Raw genomic sequence first — 16,843 nt, 5'->3', positions numbered from 1 at the left:
TTATGATCCTTCCGAAAATGTGTAAATATGTATATTCTAGTGTTGTACCGGGTCATACTTTTTTTTTTAAGCGGGTAACGGGTACCCGGGCAAAATCAATTGTTCTACCTGGCCGGGTACCCGGTTACCTGGATGGCACTTACCTGCAGGGTGGAGGAAGACTGCAGCAACATCTAGGAACAGCAGCAGAGGTCCTCTGGCGGTGGCAGCATCAGAAGTCTGTATTCAGCCAGCGTGGAAGCAGCAGGAAACCATTGCACAGCAGATACCAGTGTGAGCCGGGAAACCACGTGACCGGAGCAGGAGCGTTCCTGGATATAATAAAAACCTGCTTTATCGTATACATACGTGTGTGTGTCTATCTATCTATCTAAATCTATCTATCTATCTATCTAAATCTATCTATCTATCTAAATCTATCTATCTATCTATCTATCTATCTGTATCTGTATCTCTATCTGTATCTCTATCTATCCGCATCTCTATCTGTATCTCTCTATAACTATCTCTATCTCTCGCTCTATCTCTCCATCTCTCACTCCATCTCTCACTCCATCTCTCACTCTATCTCTCTCTCTCTCTCACTCCATCTCTCGCTCTATCTCTCGCTCAATCTCTCTCTCTCTCTCTATCTCTCTCTCTATCTCTCTCTCTATCTCTCTCTCTCGCTCGATCTCTCGCTCGATCTCTCGCTCGATCTCTCGCTCAATCTCTCGCTCAATCTCTCTCTCTGTCTCTCTCTCTATCTCTCTCTCTATCTCTCTCTCTATCTCTCGCTCTATCTCTCGCTCTATCTCTCGTTCTATCTCTCTCTCTATCTCTCTCTCTATCTCTCGTTCTATCTCTCGTTCTATCTCTCGATCTCTCTCTCTATCTCTATCTCTCGCTCTATCTCTCGTTCTATCTCTCGCTCTATCTCTCGCTCGATTTCTCGCTATCTCTCTATCTCTCTCTCTATCTCTCTCTCTATCTCTCTCGCCATCTCTCTCGCCATCTCCCTCGCCATCTCCCTCGCCATCTCCCTCGCCATCTCTCTTGCTCTCTCTCTCTCTATCTCTCTCGCCATCTCCCTCGCCATCTTCTTCGCCATCTCCCTCGCCATCTCCCTCGCCATCTCCCTCGCCATCTCTCTCCCTCTCTCTCTTGCTCTCTCTCTCGCTCTCTCTCTCTCTCTCGCTCTCTCTCTCGCTCTCTCTCTCTTCAGTGGTGGCCTCCAGATCCGACTGCTGCTTCTCCTCCTCCACAGCTCTCAGCTCAATGCAGTCAGGACTTTTACTCTGCAAGGGGGGCAAAGCAGGGCATTAAAAGGATATACAGGTGCTCGCTATCCGTCGCTTCATTATCCGTCGCGTCATAATGCATTCCGCAGAACGCATTATACAATGTCGGAACGGATTATTCGACCCCCGCGGATTAACATTGGATTGGCAAGCAGACGTTTTGCGGAACGGTTACCGAAGGATAACAGAGGACCCCCTGTACATCTCTCTCTCTCTCTCTCTCTCTCTCTATGAACAGCGGGTTTAAAATCATGCTTCTCTCCGCTATGAATCCCATACAAAAGCAACTCTTGCAATCCCTGCGCCATTGTTCTACATTCTCCCCGAACAACGTTCCCTCGGGCAAAGCGTGACAATGAAAGATGGAGATGACGCTGAAAACTGATTTCAGGAATTGATCGGTGCGGTGAGAGCCAAATCATGCAGAAGTGAGAGCTGCCGATACCTGCTGCATGCAGAGCCGAGCGATCCCTGCAGAATCATGCTGCGACATGCATGCTCCTATTATAACGGACAATGCACCAATCCTGCAGCTCATGCAAAAACAGCCATGAGCAGCTCCGCTTAGGGCAGGGGTCGGCAACCTGCGGCTCTTTCAGCACCTACATGCGGCTCTCCTCCTGTCCTGGGTTGCCGGTAACTGCGGGAGAGCACGGTCGGCGCTAGTCGGGCTTCTTGTTGCCCCCGGGCATCTCCCCAGCTGCTGGCATGCCTCCTGCACTGTCCCACGCTGGGTCTCTCTGATGCCGGCGTGCACCGGAAGTGTGCGCTGCAACTTCCGGCACGCTGACGTCACAGAGTGGAAGGCCCAAAGTAAGTAAGCGTCTGTCTGTATATGTATATACTGTGTGCTCATTTGCATGTCATTTCCCAGAATCCCTTACTGCAGTGGAAGCACTGTGTGCTGGGTGATAATGGTGAAAGGCAGGGTGCAGACCTGTCTAAGACATGCAAATGAGCACACAGTAATATTTCCATTTGCTATATGCTTTGCTTTGGAGGGTTTTTTGTCACTTTTTTTTACCCACCATGACTTAACTAAATGTGGTGGACACCTATCCAAGCTTCAAATTGCAAAGCCAGTATAACCAGCCTCACATTGAGACCCAAAAGGTCGAAACAGCTGTCTGTAGGTAGGTTTACTGGCTATGCATCTTAACCCAGGCTGTGCTGAAAAGCTGTGCAATGCAGCATAAGCTTCTAGGGTCCACGTCAAAATGGATTTGAAGCAAAAGGTGTCAGTGTGTGCTCATTTGCATGCCACTGCTGCAAAGGATTCTGGGGAATGACATGCAAATGAGCATACCGTGTCACCTTTTGCCTGATGTCCATTTGTAAATGGAATCCTTATAAGCTAATGCTCGCTGTTAACACAGCTAGTCTGTGAGGGTTTTTTCTGGCTTTGCATCTGATTCCCATGCTGTGCTTAAAAGATGTGTTAACGTCTCTCTGTATTTCCTGCCCAGGGGTTTCCTCATCGCCAACCGTCTTTCCAACACTTGTCAGCACTACCGCTCTCTCTCCCTCCTTCCTTTCTGCACTTCGTTCCTCATCTGCGTTGTATACCTGGGTAGCCACCTGCACGCTGTTCTCCTGTTCCAGGGCTTCCTGCTTCCTCTTCTCTATCTCCCTTTTCTCCTCCTCCATCTCCCTGTACCTGGTAAGACAGATATTATTTTAACATTACCGTCCAACCATTATTATATTGGGGATTAAAAATGACACAAAAAAGTATATATAGAAAATACTAAATCGTTGTGGTCTACTTAGATTTTGCAAAGGCTTTTGATATGGTTCCACACAAGATTAATGTACAAAATAAAGCAAATTGGATTCTGTAAAAAATATTTGAACCTGGATTGAAAAGTGGTTGAATGATAGACAACAGAGAGTTGTCATAAATGGAACATTTTCAGGTTGGGTAAAGTCGTGAGTGGAGTACTGTACCTCTGTGATCGGTGCTGGTTCCCCTGCTTTTTAACTTGTGTATTATTGACCTTGAAGTTAGCATAGAGAGCAAAGACCCACCTTAAAACACACCTGCTTAACGAAGCATATGAGTAGCTCCATGGCTAATACGATACACCTGATACATAAAGCTTGGCCCCCTGCAGACACACTTACCAGAATACCCTCCTACTGTCTGTACGTTCTTCCTACCTACCAATTAGATTGTAAGCTCTTGGGAGCAGGGATTCCTCTTCCTAAATGTTAATTATTATGTCTGAAGCACTTATTCCCATGATCTGTTATTGGTATTTGTTATTTATATGATTGTCACGTGTATTACCACTTTGAAGCGCTATGTATATTAATGGTGCTATATAAATAAAGACATACATACATATATACAAACATACATACATACATACATACATTAACACAATGGGACTCGGCCTGCGCTCCTGCTGGCGTCTTCCTCGTATGGACCTCCAGCATGCCCGCAGAGACGGACACTTAAAGCTGGCAAAGCAGCCCGTCGCCATTTCCAGACACTGAGCTTGGTGAGCGCTAACCCACGCAGTGCCAAAGTGGTCTTAAAGCAGTTTTGTAACAGAGGCAGCTCCTTATCGCAGGAGAAGGAGGCACCAGCTGTGAGACGTCAAAGTTTGCATCCCTGAAATGTTAGTGTTTGAAATGCAGTGAAGTTCCAGCCACGGAACATTCTAAAGAGGCATTTTTTGTAAACATGATCAAGACCATGGCAACCGTCACTGCATTCTGTGGCTCAGGAATAGGTGGCTCGGGAATAGGTGGGACTCTACAATGAGGGAGATTGTACCGGGTCTCCATCACCCTTTTATATTACACTGGCGACACACTTTATTCGAGCTTGGCTAGTCCCACGAATTCGGGTATACCCGGGTGTATTGAGGTTTGTGACTGTTTTCTGCCCGAGTGCATTGAGTTATTTTCCAAGCAGGGATTGAAGCATTTTATTCCCGCTGGCTGCAATACTGCACAGTATATATATATAAACTGCATTACAATTCATGAATTTATGCCATCTGGTAGACACGCGAAGCATTGCAGCCTATTAAATCCTAATCATTATCATTTAACAGATCAGCCGCCCATCAGCCAGGCATGAACCCAGGCTGGGAAGGCAAATGCAACGGGGCTTGTCAGAGGTTAGGAGCGGCACATTCCAGGTATCTGCCAGGTACATACCGGGTATTTGCTCGAATAAAGTGTGTCGGTGCAGTAGTTAAAGATCCTAAGAAAACCTCACAAATCTCTGCAGATACTTATGAGATTTCTAAAGCTTATCAATCTTTGATCTCCCATCTATTTCCATTAACTAGTGTCTTATTGGGTGTGTCATTGACACTTCCCGGGGCTTCTACCCCCAACACGGGCCACCCCAAGCCTGACCCCCTCCCCCAATAGTAATGGCCAATAGATCTATTAGCCACATATTGGCTGTTGGCCAATATAAACGCATCACATACGTTAAACGCTGAAATAACAGACATGAATATAAACTTAAATGACTGTATAATCAATTCCATAGAGCAGGGGTGCACAAACTTTCTGCGCTGCGCTCCCCGCCTACTCAGCCCCAGTGCTCACACCCCCCCCCCCCTTACCTAGGAAGTGGTGGCAAATAACGCTGCAGAAGCATTGGACGCGTGTTGTCATGGCAACGTAGCGTCAAATGTTGCCGCTGGGATCGTCGAGTCACATGACCCCACGGCGTCATTGGACGCTGTGTTGCCATGGCGACGTGTCGCTCAAAGTCAAGGTAAGTAAGTTACAGGGGCCTCGCGCGCTCCCCGGCATTCATTTTAAATGCTTTGGGGAAAAGCGCGGGGCATTTGTAACCGCCGCGCCCCCATAAATAAATCTCACACCCCCAGGAGTTTGCACCCTGCCATAGAATACAAATGTGGTTCCCTAGGGTCTCAGGGAGGGTTTTCTAGGGTCTGATCAGGCAAAATATGATAAATGTTAGAATTTTGCTGCCCGAGCTGGATCTGCTCTTTAAAAAAATGTTTTACGTGTTAGAAATTATGTTTCCCTTAATCTCTCGCTTCCGATGTTACATAGTAAACTTTAGACAGCCCTGGGCCCTGGGGAGATATCTATTTTAAGCTCCCGGACACTTAAGGCCTCATGCAGTAAGCACCGAAAAGCCGTTTTTCGCCATTTTCGCGCCAATATTGCCTCTCCGATTCAGTAAGCACCGATAAACTCCCAAAATCGGCTTTTTTTTTCCAAAAAATTTTTTTCCGGCAGCCGGGTGTTGATAAGCCACTTTTCGGCACTTTTTGAAATGCGCTCAATTCTAGTAACCCCGATCAGCTTATCGCTGCTGATCGGCACTCTAGAATTGAGATTTTTACGGCAATCCGGCCCACCAACTAAAGTTGGCAAGTTGGTGGTGGAGAAACATCGGCAAGGTCAACACTTAGAAAAAATCAGGCCTTTTTCCTGCCTGGGATTGATGCCGGGGGTCTCCGGAGCAGATACCCATTAATACCAGCACCGGAGCCCCCCGGCATGCATCCGAGGCAGGAAAAATGCATTTAAAGCCCACTTCATAGTTACATAGTTACATAGTAGATGAGGTTGAAAAAAGACGTAGGTCCATCAAGTTCAACCTATGCTAAATTTAGACAACAGATACTTTATCCTATATCTATACTTATTGATCCAGAGGAAGGCAAACAAAAAACCCCATTAAGGGGAAAAAATAATTCCTTCCTGACTCCAAGAATTGGCAATCGGATTAATCCCTGGATCAACATCCTTCCCATGTATACTTATTTGGTATATCCCTGTATATCTTTCCCATCTAAAAAGATGTCCAACCTTTTTTGAACAAATCTATTGTATCTGCCATCACAGTCTCCATGGGTAATGAATTCCACATTTTAACTGCCCTTACTGTAAAGAACCCTTTCATTTGTTGCTGGTGAAATTTCCTTTCCTCCAACCTTAAGGGATGGCCCGAGTCCTTTGTACTGCCCGTGGGATGAATAGTTCTTTTGAAAGCTCCTTGTATTGTCCCTGAATATATTTGCATATAGTTATCATATCCCCTCTTAGACACCTCTTTTCTAATGTAAATAAATCTAATTTAGCTATCCTCTCCTCATAAGTTAGAATGTCCATCCCCTTTATTAATTTGGTGGCTCTTCTCTGCACTCTCTCTAGTTCCACAAAGTCTTTTCTTAGGATTGGTGCCCAAAATTGTACTCCATATTCAAGGTGTGGTCTTACTAATGCTTTGTAAAGGGGCATAATTATGTTTACTTCCCTTCCATCCATTGCCCGTTTGATGCAAGATAAGATCTTACAGAAAAACACTAGGGTTAGGGAGTGATCACAAAACCACACTAATTGAGGCAAATAATGAGTAAATAAATGGTAATCCAAAAAAGTGGGTGCAAACTGTGAACTGAAAAGTGAATCAGAAAAGGGGGGGGGCAGGAGAACACAAAATGGATGTGTCTCCCAAAAGAATCCACTATAATGCACTCCTACTTAATTTAAAATTTAACTTTTAATATATTAACATAAAACATATATTACCTAAAGCGTTGTGTATTGTGCATTAAAAATAAATTAAATTGTCAATAACTAGCGTCTGTGTCAGTGAATGTGTGTTGGAGTGATCTCAACCGACAATTGGTAGTAGAAGCTACAGGACACAGAACGCTGCTTAGTCAGGGTATAAACCCCTCTGGGGCACCTATGAGATCAGGTACACGAGTAATAGTAAATAAATAAATAGACATGCACACTCAGTGACTGTGATGTATCGTAAGGCTACCGCAGTCCTGCTTAGACTTGTAAACCACAGAGCACTTGAAGATGTTAATTATACATGTGTTGCCATCCAATATATATAAAAGTGCTACTGATAGTATAGTGATGGAGGGTGAATGATTCACAGCATAGTGAAGCAAATGTTCACAGCATATTGATCATTGAATCATTCTACAACACACTCCAAATGGTTAAATCATATAAGAGCAGGCGTGCTTGCACACTGAGTGTAATGAAGTACCCAATTCAGATCTACATAGATAAATCCAGGAGACTACTGAACACTACATAAAAGCAGCTCCAAGTAGGAGACTGACAACATAGCGCGTCCAACGCGCGTTTCCCTCCAGCAAAGGAGCTTCCTCAGGGACAAATTTGTTTCCAGTCTCTCCAAGTCCTTCTATAGAGAAATTACATCCTGCTCTGATTCTATTGGTGATGAGAAGGGCTGAGTTACCTATGCACGACTTGCCGGCGGCGGCACGAGGGGACACATATCACACAACGAGGGTCTTGGTTTTCCCAGTGTAGTAAAGCAAGGTCTGTGCTGGCGCAGAGGGCAAATACACACAATACACACAACACACACAAGAGGAGGTCGTGGCCACTATCTGGAGACATACTGGTGGTGGTTTTATTAAGAATCTACGTCACTGAGGAAGCTAATTTGTGAAACGCGTCTGACGGACTATGGAGATCACAGGCCACCGTACAGAAGAGTGAGAGCACAATTCCATTTTGTACAACACTACGATCAGAGCGCATGCGCATGCGCGGAAGGTGGGAGCTGCGGCAAGGAGAGTGACAAACGGGAGGAAACCCGGTCTGTGCACGAGTCCCGGAAGACCACCCTGCTGTTAACTGCATCCTCGCATTACCATCTTACCAGCTGGAACAGAATCCACATAGACAACCAAATATTCTGGAGGACGATCTGTGGAGTCTGGAGACACCTCCTCTCTATGCCATTAATTATTGGCCGCTTGTGAGTTTTCAATCTCTTTTTAACTTTTTGTTAAATAAACAGTGTTATACTATGTTTCCCTTCTCTTCCATAATTTGAGGTATCATCAAGAGGTCCTCCGCATCCCCATTTGAAGATCTGTTGTCCAAATGTAAGTGTGTTCCCTATAGAACTCCATACGTTTATTATTGTGTCTTAACCACCCCTGATTGTGGTCCCTCTCTTTATTTTACTTTGCATGTGGCCCGGGATCACAAGTGGAACCACGCGCCGGAGGATCCCCCCCTTTTTTTGTGACCGTTACATATAGAGGTTGGTGAATCACCTCTAAAACTCTGGCAGCAGGATTACACTCTGTGAGGGACTGAAGCCTTGAATTCACTTAAACACGGTTGGCGCAATTATTAATTTTTCCCCTGTATCTGTTACACAATTTAGTATCATCAGCAAAGATGGAGACTTTGCTCTCGATCCCAACCTCAAGATCATTAATAAACAAGTTAAAAAGCAGGGGTCCCAGTACGATCCCTGAGGTACTCCACTCACGACTTTAGCCCAACCTGAAAAAGTTCAATTTATGACAACCCTCTGTTGTCTGTCCTTTAACCAGTTTTCAATCCAGGTGCATATATTATTACTGAGTCCAATTTTCTTTATTTTGTACACCAACCTCTTGTGTGAAACCGTATCAAAAGCCTTTGCAAAATCTAAGTAGACCACATCAACTGCATTACCCTGGTCTAAATTCCTACTTACCTCCTCAGAGAAACAAATAAGGTTAGTTTGGCAAGATCTATCCTTCATAAATCCATGCTGACTATTACTAATAATTTTGTTTTCCATTAGGTATTCCTGAATATTATCCCGTATTAAACCTTCAAGTAGTTTCCCTACTATTGAAGTCAGGCTTCCAGGTCTGTAATTTCCCGGTTGTGATCTAGCTCCCTTTTTAAATATAGGCACCACATCTGCTTTATGCCAATCTTGTGGTACTGAGCCTGTGGAAATGGAGTCCTTGAATATTAAATATAATGGTTTTGCTATTACTGAGCTTAACTCCTTGAGAACTCTTGGATGTATGCCATCGGGGCCAGGTGCCTTATTTACTTTAATTTTTTCAAGTCGCTTATGAACTTCTTCCTCAGTTAACCAATTGTTCATTAATATGGAGGTTGTGGCTTCCTCCTGCGGCACTACTATTGAACTTGATTCTTCCCTGGTAAACACAGAGGCAAATAATTTGTTTAATACCTCAGCTTTTTCCTTATCTCCAATAATCTGCCTACCCATCTCACACTAAGAGGGTCCTATATTTTCTTTTCTCATTTTTTTGTTATTAAGGTACTTAAAGAACTTTTTTTGGGTTGACCTTACTTTCTATTGCAATCCTTTTTTTCATTATCCATTTTTGCTCATTTGATTGCCCTTTTTTTAATTTGTGTTACATTCCTTATAATTCTGATACGATGTCTCTGTCCCTTCTGACTTAAAGAATCTAAACGCCTTCCTCTTCTTGTCCATTTCCTCCCCTACCTGTTTATTTAGCCACATTGGTTTTGACTTATTTATTTTATACTTATTACCCAAGGGTATACACTGATAAGTGTGCTTTTCTAACAATGTTTTTTTAACTCAATTTTTTTATTGGGTACAATCATGTCAAACAGTACATACAAGGGTGTCATGATCCCATGACAATGGTGCTTTCAACAATCTGACAGGGACCCAATAACTTTTTCCATTTTCTTGGGAGTGGTGACTGGATGGGAGGGGGAGGGGAGGAGGGGGAGGGGGGAAGACTCACATGGGAGGGGGGGGAAGGGGGGGGAACCTAGGAGAGAGAGGGGGGGGGGGTGGGTGGCGCGCTCCTACCTCCGCGACTGCCTATGGGTATATTTATTTTGTTAGCCACGGGTCCCAGGTGTTTAGAAATTGGGGTATTTTCTTTTGGAGCAGAGCGGTCAGTTTCTCCATTGACATAACTTCGTTAATTCTGCTAGTGACAGTGGTTCTAGAGGGAGCTTTAGTCTGCTTCCAAGCGGCAGCGATGGAACACCTGGCTGCCGTCAGTATGGCCGTTATAAGTCTGGACATCGGTGGATGGAGGTCATCAACAGGTTTGTTCAGCACCAGGGTCACCGGGTCTAGGGGTAGGGTTAGTCCCGTGACCTCTCGTATGAGCCTCTGGATCATGGCCCAAAATTTCTGAATCTCCGGACATGACCACCAAATGTGGGCCATGTCCCCCTTTTGACCACATCCCCTCCAGCACAGATCAACTGCGCCTGGGTAGATCTGGCTCAGCCTAGCGGGGGTCAGGTACCATTGGAATAGAATTTTGTATATATTTTCTTTTATTGTTGTGCAAATTGAGGTTTTAGAGGCTTGCTCCCAGATCTCCTCCCAGTCCTCCGGATCTATTGAGAGGCCCAATTCCTCGGACCAACGTTGCATATATCTATGGTTGGGTGGGCCAGACTGGGGTACTAATCCTTTATATATTTGAGAGATCAGGCCTTTTTGATAGGTTGTTTTGGCGCAGAGGGTTTCAAATCTGGTTAATTTAGGAAATTTGGAAGTTGGTGAGAGGGATAGGAGAAAATGTCTCACTTGCAGATATTTAAATAGGTGGAGGCCCTGTATCTCGTATTTGTCCCTAATCACCTGATAAGTAGCGATCTCATCTTTCCGCAGCAGATCGGCCACCATCCTAATGTTGTGACCCCGAAATTGGTCAAATTGGCTTGGAGAACACCCTGGAGGGAATTTGGGGTTTCCAAAGATGGGGGTGAGCTGTGAGGGGGATGCTACCAGACCGTACTTCCCTCTACATTTAAGCCATACCTCCCACGTGCATCTCATTGCTCCCAGGGCAAACCTTGGTGGTTTATCCCCTCTGCTGCCAGTGGGCCACATTGCCATTTGGAAGGAGAGGGGGTAGGCGTAGTGAGACTCTATCTCTAACCAAGAAGCTAGGGCCGGGTCGCAATTCCAAACTACAGCCTGCTTCAGCTGTGCTGCGATGTAGTATTTTGCAATGTCGGGGACCCCCACACCTCCTCTTTCTCTAGACGAGAGCATCACTGACCGAGGGACTCTGGGCCTTTTGTCATTCCAAATAAATTGGAGAATTAGAGACTGCATGTTTTTAAGCGCTGTTTGTGGGACCGGGATTGGAAGGGTTTGGAAGTTATATAACAGTCTTGGGAGAACGTTCATTTTTACTGCCGTGATTCTCCCAAACCACGATATTTGGTGTTTTTTCCAGATCTCTAGGTCTTTTTTGATCTGGTTAAATAGAGGTGGGTAGTTATATTGGTATAGGGAGCTGTAGGAATTGGAGATTTTAACACCCAAGTATTTAATGTGGGTGGGGCTCCATCGATATTTATAGTTGGCTTGAATAAGGGTCCAGTCCTGGGGGGGGAGGGATAAATTTAGGGCCTCAGACTTGTCCATGTTTACTTTGTAGTCAGATACTTGGCCGAATTGAGTTAGGTGTCGTTGAAGGTTGGGGAGGGAGGTATGGGGGTTCGCGAGGGTCAAGATCACATCGTCTGCAAACAGCGAAATTTTGTGTTCCCTATCTCCAATTTGGATACCTTTTATGTTGGGTTCGTCCCTGATCTTGGCTGCTAGGGGCTCTATAGTTAAGGCGAATAATAGCGGGGAGAGTGGGCAGCCCTGTCTAGTCCCATTTCTGATCTTTATTGGGTCCGAAAACCCACCTGCCAATTTGACATATGCTGTTGGGTTATGGTAAAGAGCTCTCACTCCTTCCAGGAAAGGTCCTGAGAATCCAAACCTCAGCATGGTCTGGTCTAGGAAGGACCACTTGATCCTGTCGAACGCTTTTTCAGCGTCGAGGCTTAGAATCATTGCCCTGGTCCCAGTGAGATGCACGTGGTCTATTATATCCACTATTTTACGTGTGTTGTCGGAGGCCTGTCTTCCGGACACAAACCCTACTTGATCTACATGTATGAGTCTAGGGAGAATTGGGTTTAGCCTGTTTGCCAGGATCTTACTGTAGATTTTGAGATCGGTATTCAGCAGGGATATGGGCCTATAATTCCCGCAGAGGAGAGGGTCTCTTCCCTCTTTGTGAATAATCGCTAAGTTTGCCGCTGTGATAGTAGAGGGTATCGGCTCTCCTTGTAGGAACGAGTTGTACATTTGGAGGAGGTAGGGGGATAGGATAGGTAAAAACAGTTTATAATAGCTATTAGAAAAGCCATCTGGGCCCGGGGTTTTTGCTATCTTGAGGGATTGTATGGCTAGGGACAGTTCCTCTTGATTTATTGCTTTGTTTAAGCTCTCAGTCTCTTCTGGGGTGAGTGTGGGTAGGCTACACTGCTCTAGGTATTGGGTTATTTTAGTGATATTAACTGGGTCCTGGCCTGGGGGATGGAGGTTATACAGGTCTGAATAAAATTTCGCGAACTCTCGTGTTATCTCCTTCTCTAGGTATGTGACCTGTCCTTTATTCGTCTGAATTTTTGCGATCTGGGCGATCTAACAATGTTTTAATGACTGCCCATTTATCTTCTACATTTTTCCTGCAAAAAAATCATCCCATTGTATTACTACTAGATTAGACCTCAGTTTATTAAAATCTGCCTTTCTAAAGTTTAATGTCTTTTGTGACAGAAACCAGGGGATGGTAATAAATTCCGTATATAGGGCTCCCAGGATACTAGACAGTTTCTATCCTGTTTGGCCTGGGAGTGCAGCCTTATAATACATACACTCCATCCCACAGTTTGGCAAGCGCTGGAACTGAGGGATGAGAGATCCAGACCAGAGTTTGTCTGCTGCCTGATTTCTGTCACCTGTCATGCTAATTAGGAATCAGGTATTGAAAGACTGATTTCCTGTTTGCTCTGGTCTCCCCACAAGAGCCAGGAGGCTGGAAGGCTGCTGAACTACAGAGGGGAGAAGCCTCTTCCCCAAACAGGTTCAATCTTTCTGTTCATTTGTGTAAGACTGCAAAAGTACCGTGTTTTGATGTTGGAAGTGGAAAAGCCACTTCCAACCCTGAGTCAGGGATATCTAAGTTAAGTTATCGCTCAGGTGAGCAGCTTTTGTTTTGATCTGTTTTCTGTTGTATGCACTGTGGCAGTCTCAGTGCCTGGGACTGAATAAACCAGGCATAGCCTGTTTAAAGGAACAGTACGTGACGCCTCATCATTTAACCTACCCTAAAAGACCGTGTTCTAAACAGTCCCGGACAAACGACGGAGCCCCGGAGTAAGCCGTTTGTCACACTTTGTTGAACCCAAGTAATCTGTTTTTTGATAATTTATTTCAAATGAGACCATGATCCCTGCTACCCAAATGTTCCAGGACTTGAATATTTGTTATTACTTCTACATTGTTTGATATGACCAAATCCAGAACTGCCCCTCTCCTGGTTGGTTCCTCAATAATTTGGGTCATATAATTGTCTTTAAGAACCCCCAAAAACCTGTTTCCTTTTGTTGTAACGCTTATCTCATTGCCCCAGTCTATGTCTGGAAAATTAAAATCCCCCATTATGCAAACATGACCCAGTTTTGATGCCTTCTCCATTTGCAAAAGTATTTTAGCTTCCTCAATCTCACAGATATTTGGTGGTTTATAGCATAATCCCACAAACATTTTCTTTATACTTTTACTTCCACTGCTAATTTCTATCCACAAAGTCTCTGTACCCCTGGCACCAATCTTAGGCAGCTGGGCTCTATCCTATGCGGGTAGGCCCAGGCGGCTCTGATAAGGGGGACCTAGGGCCGTGGAGAGTGTCTCTCGCAGCGCAGAGTGTCTCTCCAGGTGAGCGGTAGACGGGGGCCGTGGAGAGTGTCTCTCGCAGTGGAGAGTGTCCCTCCTGGTGGAGGGTAGATTAGGGCGGGTGGAGGAGGGCTCCCCCCGCCGGAAGATACTGAGAATAGGGATGACAAAGGACTAAGATTATGGCTGACAGTTATTTGCAGGTATTGTTAAAACAATAAAGCTGTGACCATTTTTACTTCCACAAAACGGTGTCGTCTCAGTTTGTTAGGGGGGTGTAAGTAAACCACGCAGTAGGCACACTAAGCCGTTATAGGTTTTAGATCCGGTTTAACATATAAACATACTCCACCTCCCCTTCTATTTGTTCGATCCTTCCGAAAAAGAGAATAACCCTCTAAATTAACTGTCCAGTCATGAGTTTCATCCCACCATGTTTCAGTAATGCCTATGATATCATACTGCTCCTTTGCAGCTATTAATTCAAGCTCTCTGTATCAGGGGACTTATCCCTGTTCAGTAATGTTCCTTTAATCTAGCAGTGTGGTAGTTAATTACTAAACATCACCTGCCTGATTAGATTGTTTACAAAAAGCCTGCCTTTGAGACAGGAAGTGACTCTCTTTAGCTCTGACTGAGAGCTGACCTTTGGAGACACCACAATGTCTTGAGTTCTGCCAGCCACACAGCAGAGCTGATTGCAAGACACCCAATAAGACTTCTAAACCTGGATGCTGATATTTTTCTGTGCACGCACGGGTGCGGTTCCAGGAGAGCAGAGAAGCTTACTCTACAGCTGATAAACAGATAAGACTTTCATTATTAAGAGACTGCTTATATCTGCTTATTTTCATGCTATGTGTTTGGGATGGGAGAAATGCTTAACTAATGGAGATGTGAACTAATTGCAAGGATTTCACTAGAAATACTCCCAAGTGAATGGAAGCTTTGTTCCCCCCTGTGTTTGGATAATGTCCTGATGAAAAGGACAAGGCACAATAAAGCCTATTATAATTTCACATTATAACAACTCCAATTGTGTACCTCTGTGAACGTCCGTCTACATTTGGTGTCCGAGGTGGGACAAGAGGTGTCTTTGTAGTTAAAAAGGACAGGAGTTTTTATGTGAAATTTTTTGTTATGCTTTTTGCCTACAAACAGTCTAAACAACTTGAAAAAAAAAAAACTCTCATGCAGCAGAGGCAGAGTTAAAGGGGTACACCCCACTGAAACTTACACTGCACTGAGACTTACAAAAACCACGGATGGACACTTTTCCCCAATCCCAAGAGAATGCTGAAGCAGATAAACCTTTAATTGCCTATCACAAAGTGTAATACGGTCATTGAAATAGGGGTTTTGCCTTCCAGCCATAGTCAGGGTTCAAGAAGTGAGTCAGCCCTTGAAAAGGGATAGGTGTTTGTTGTTTTCAAAAGTTTCGCTGAAGCAGTGAATACAGATGGTGACCCATGAGGGGTACTGATTTTGCAAATAAAGGTTGCCACACCGCATAGGGCTACCAGCTGTGAATGGAGTATATGCAGAAAAGTGTGAAAATTGATACAAAGACTGTGCTGAAGCAGGGGAATTTTTAGCAAACAAATGCTGAGTGTAAAATTGCCCTATAAAGGAAAAAGGGTTTTCAAAGCCAATTGCTGAGTGTTGAGTCACCCTGCCGGGAATGAAAGAAATAGTCGACTGCAAAGAATGTTTTTTTTTCTGCAAGTAAAAAAGTATGCCTATTATCTTGGGAGCAAAACAGACACCCAAAGAGTGAAGTGTGAATGCCATAATACCCAAAGATGAGACTGAAAATTACTGAACTCAGGCAGAAAAACAAATTCTGTTGCTGAAGCGGAGGGATTGCACCCAGCAAGTAAATGGTGTATAGCAAATAGACTTTTTTTTTTTACCTAGCAACTGCACATCTTGTATACCTGATAAAAGAAAATGCATGCACAGTACTGCTGATATTGAAAAAAAAAATTACCCAAGAATGGTGGGGACTACCACAATTGGGGGTTCTAGCAAATACAGTGGCAACAGCTGCAATAGCGCCTCCTGAGGTCAGGAAGAAAATTACACCTGATAGCCTAAAAATGAAGGACAAGATGCAGCGTTCCTGTAATGAACCCTACCCCACGGAAGAGTGGCCCTTCCAGTCCAATAAAGAGGAAGACATCTCTTACGGGGAACCCGAACCGAGTCACACCCACAAAACACCCCAAGAATGGTGGGGGTGCCTGAACTTGGCACGAACAGAAAAGACTGCTCCCTTTGATGACGAATATGATCAGCAGGAGACAGAGCGGGAGCAGTGGATCACCGAATATTTCTGTCAGCTAAAGCAGCTGCAAGCAAAGCCTGGCGTATATAATGAAGCTGCTAAAACTTCAAATGAAGATGAAGGGACGGTGTCATCCAAATCAAAAAGGAAGAAAAAGAAAAGCAGTTCTTCACTTACCGTGGAAGGAACAGACACGTCCGCAGATCCTGTGGAGGCAAAGGGGGACCGAGTTGCCCTGTAGCCTAGAGAAAATGGAGAATTCGTCCCACGGTTAACCGAATATCCAGAGGGCCCAAGGCAGAAGTCGTGTACCCCAAGGAAGTGTCTGTCCGGTGCCAACAGTGAGGAACCCTCAACTAGTCATCCCAGGGAAGCGGAGCCGGAACCAGTGAGTGACGATCCCTTGACCAGCCCTGAAGGCGCCCTGAAAATTGCCAGGCATGACTGTGATCTGATCTGTGAAGAATTAGGAAGAGAGAGAATGAGATGTTGTAGAGAACAGAAATGCTCACAAAGGAGTGAGGAAACAGTAAACGGAAAAAGAAATAGGGAGGGCATAGTGAGATGCAGGAGGAGAGAGTTCCAAGGTAATGGAGGATAAAAGTGTACAAATAAATCACAGATGTTAAAAGTTAATATCTCACAGTGGCAACGTTGTAATGCAGAGTCCAGATCTTCCTCCAATTTCAACTCCAAAATTAACTCTTGTAGACACTTTTGATGTACACTTGTGACGCTTTTGATGTTACACAGCCTTATGTTTAGCCT

The 16,843-nt window shown here is 44.7% G+C and overlaps 1 long non-coding RNA gene across 1 annotated transcript in view; it reads right to left on the bottom strand.

Moving 5' to 3' along the window:
• LOC142490937 (uncharacterized) overlaps positions 1-16,527 on the bottom strand; it is a 20,780-nt gene extending 4,253 nt beyond the window's left edge. Inside the window, exons 1-3 of the long non-coding RNA XR_012800165.1 lie at positions 16,253-16,527; positions 2,847-2,937; positions 144-1,277 (exon numbers count right to left, since the gene is read on the bottom strand). This is a non-coding gene — a long non-coding RNA (uncharacterized LOC142490937). The remainder of the gene's footprint in view (positions 1-143; positions 1,278-2,846; positions 2,938-16,252) is intronic.
• Positions 16,528-16,843: the final 316 nt, after the last annotated feature.

Source organism: Ascaphus truei, chromosome 3, assembly GCF_040206685.1.
Source record: "Ascaphus truei isolate aAscTru1 chromosome 3, aAscTru1.hap1, whole genome shotgun sequence".
In the NCBI taxonomy this organism is placed as follows: Eukaryota; Metazoa; Chordata; class Amphibia; order Anura; family Ascaphidae; genus Ascaphus; species Ascaphus truei.
This window is presented reverse-complemented; position numbering and strand designations above follow the sequence as displayed.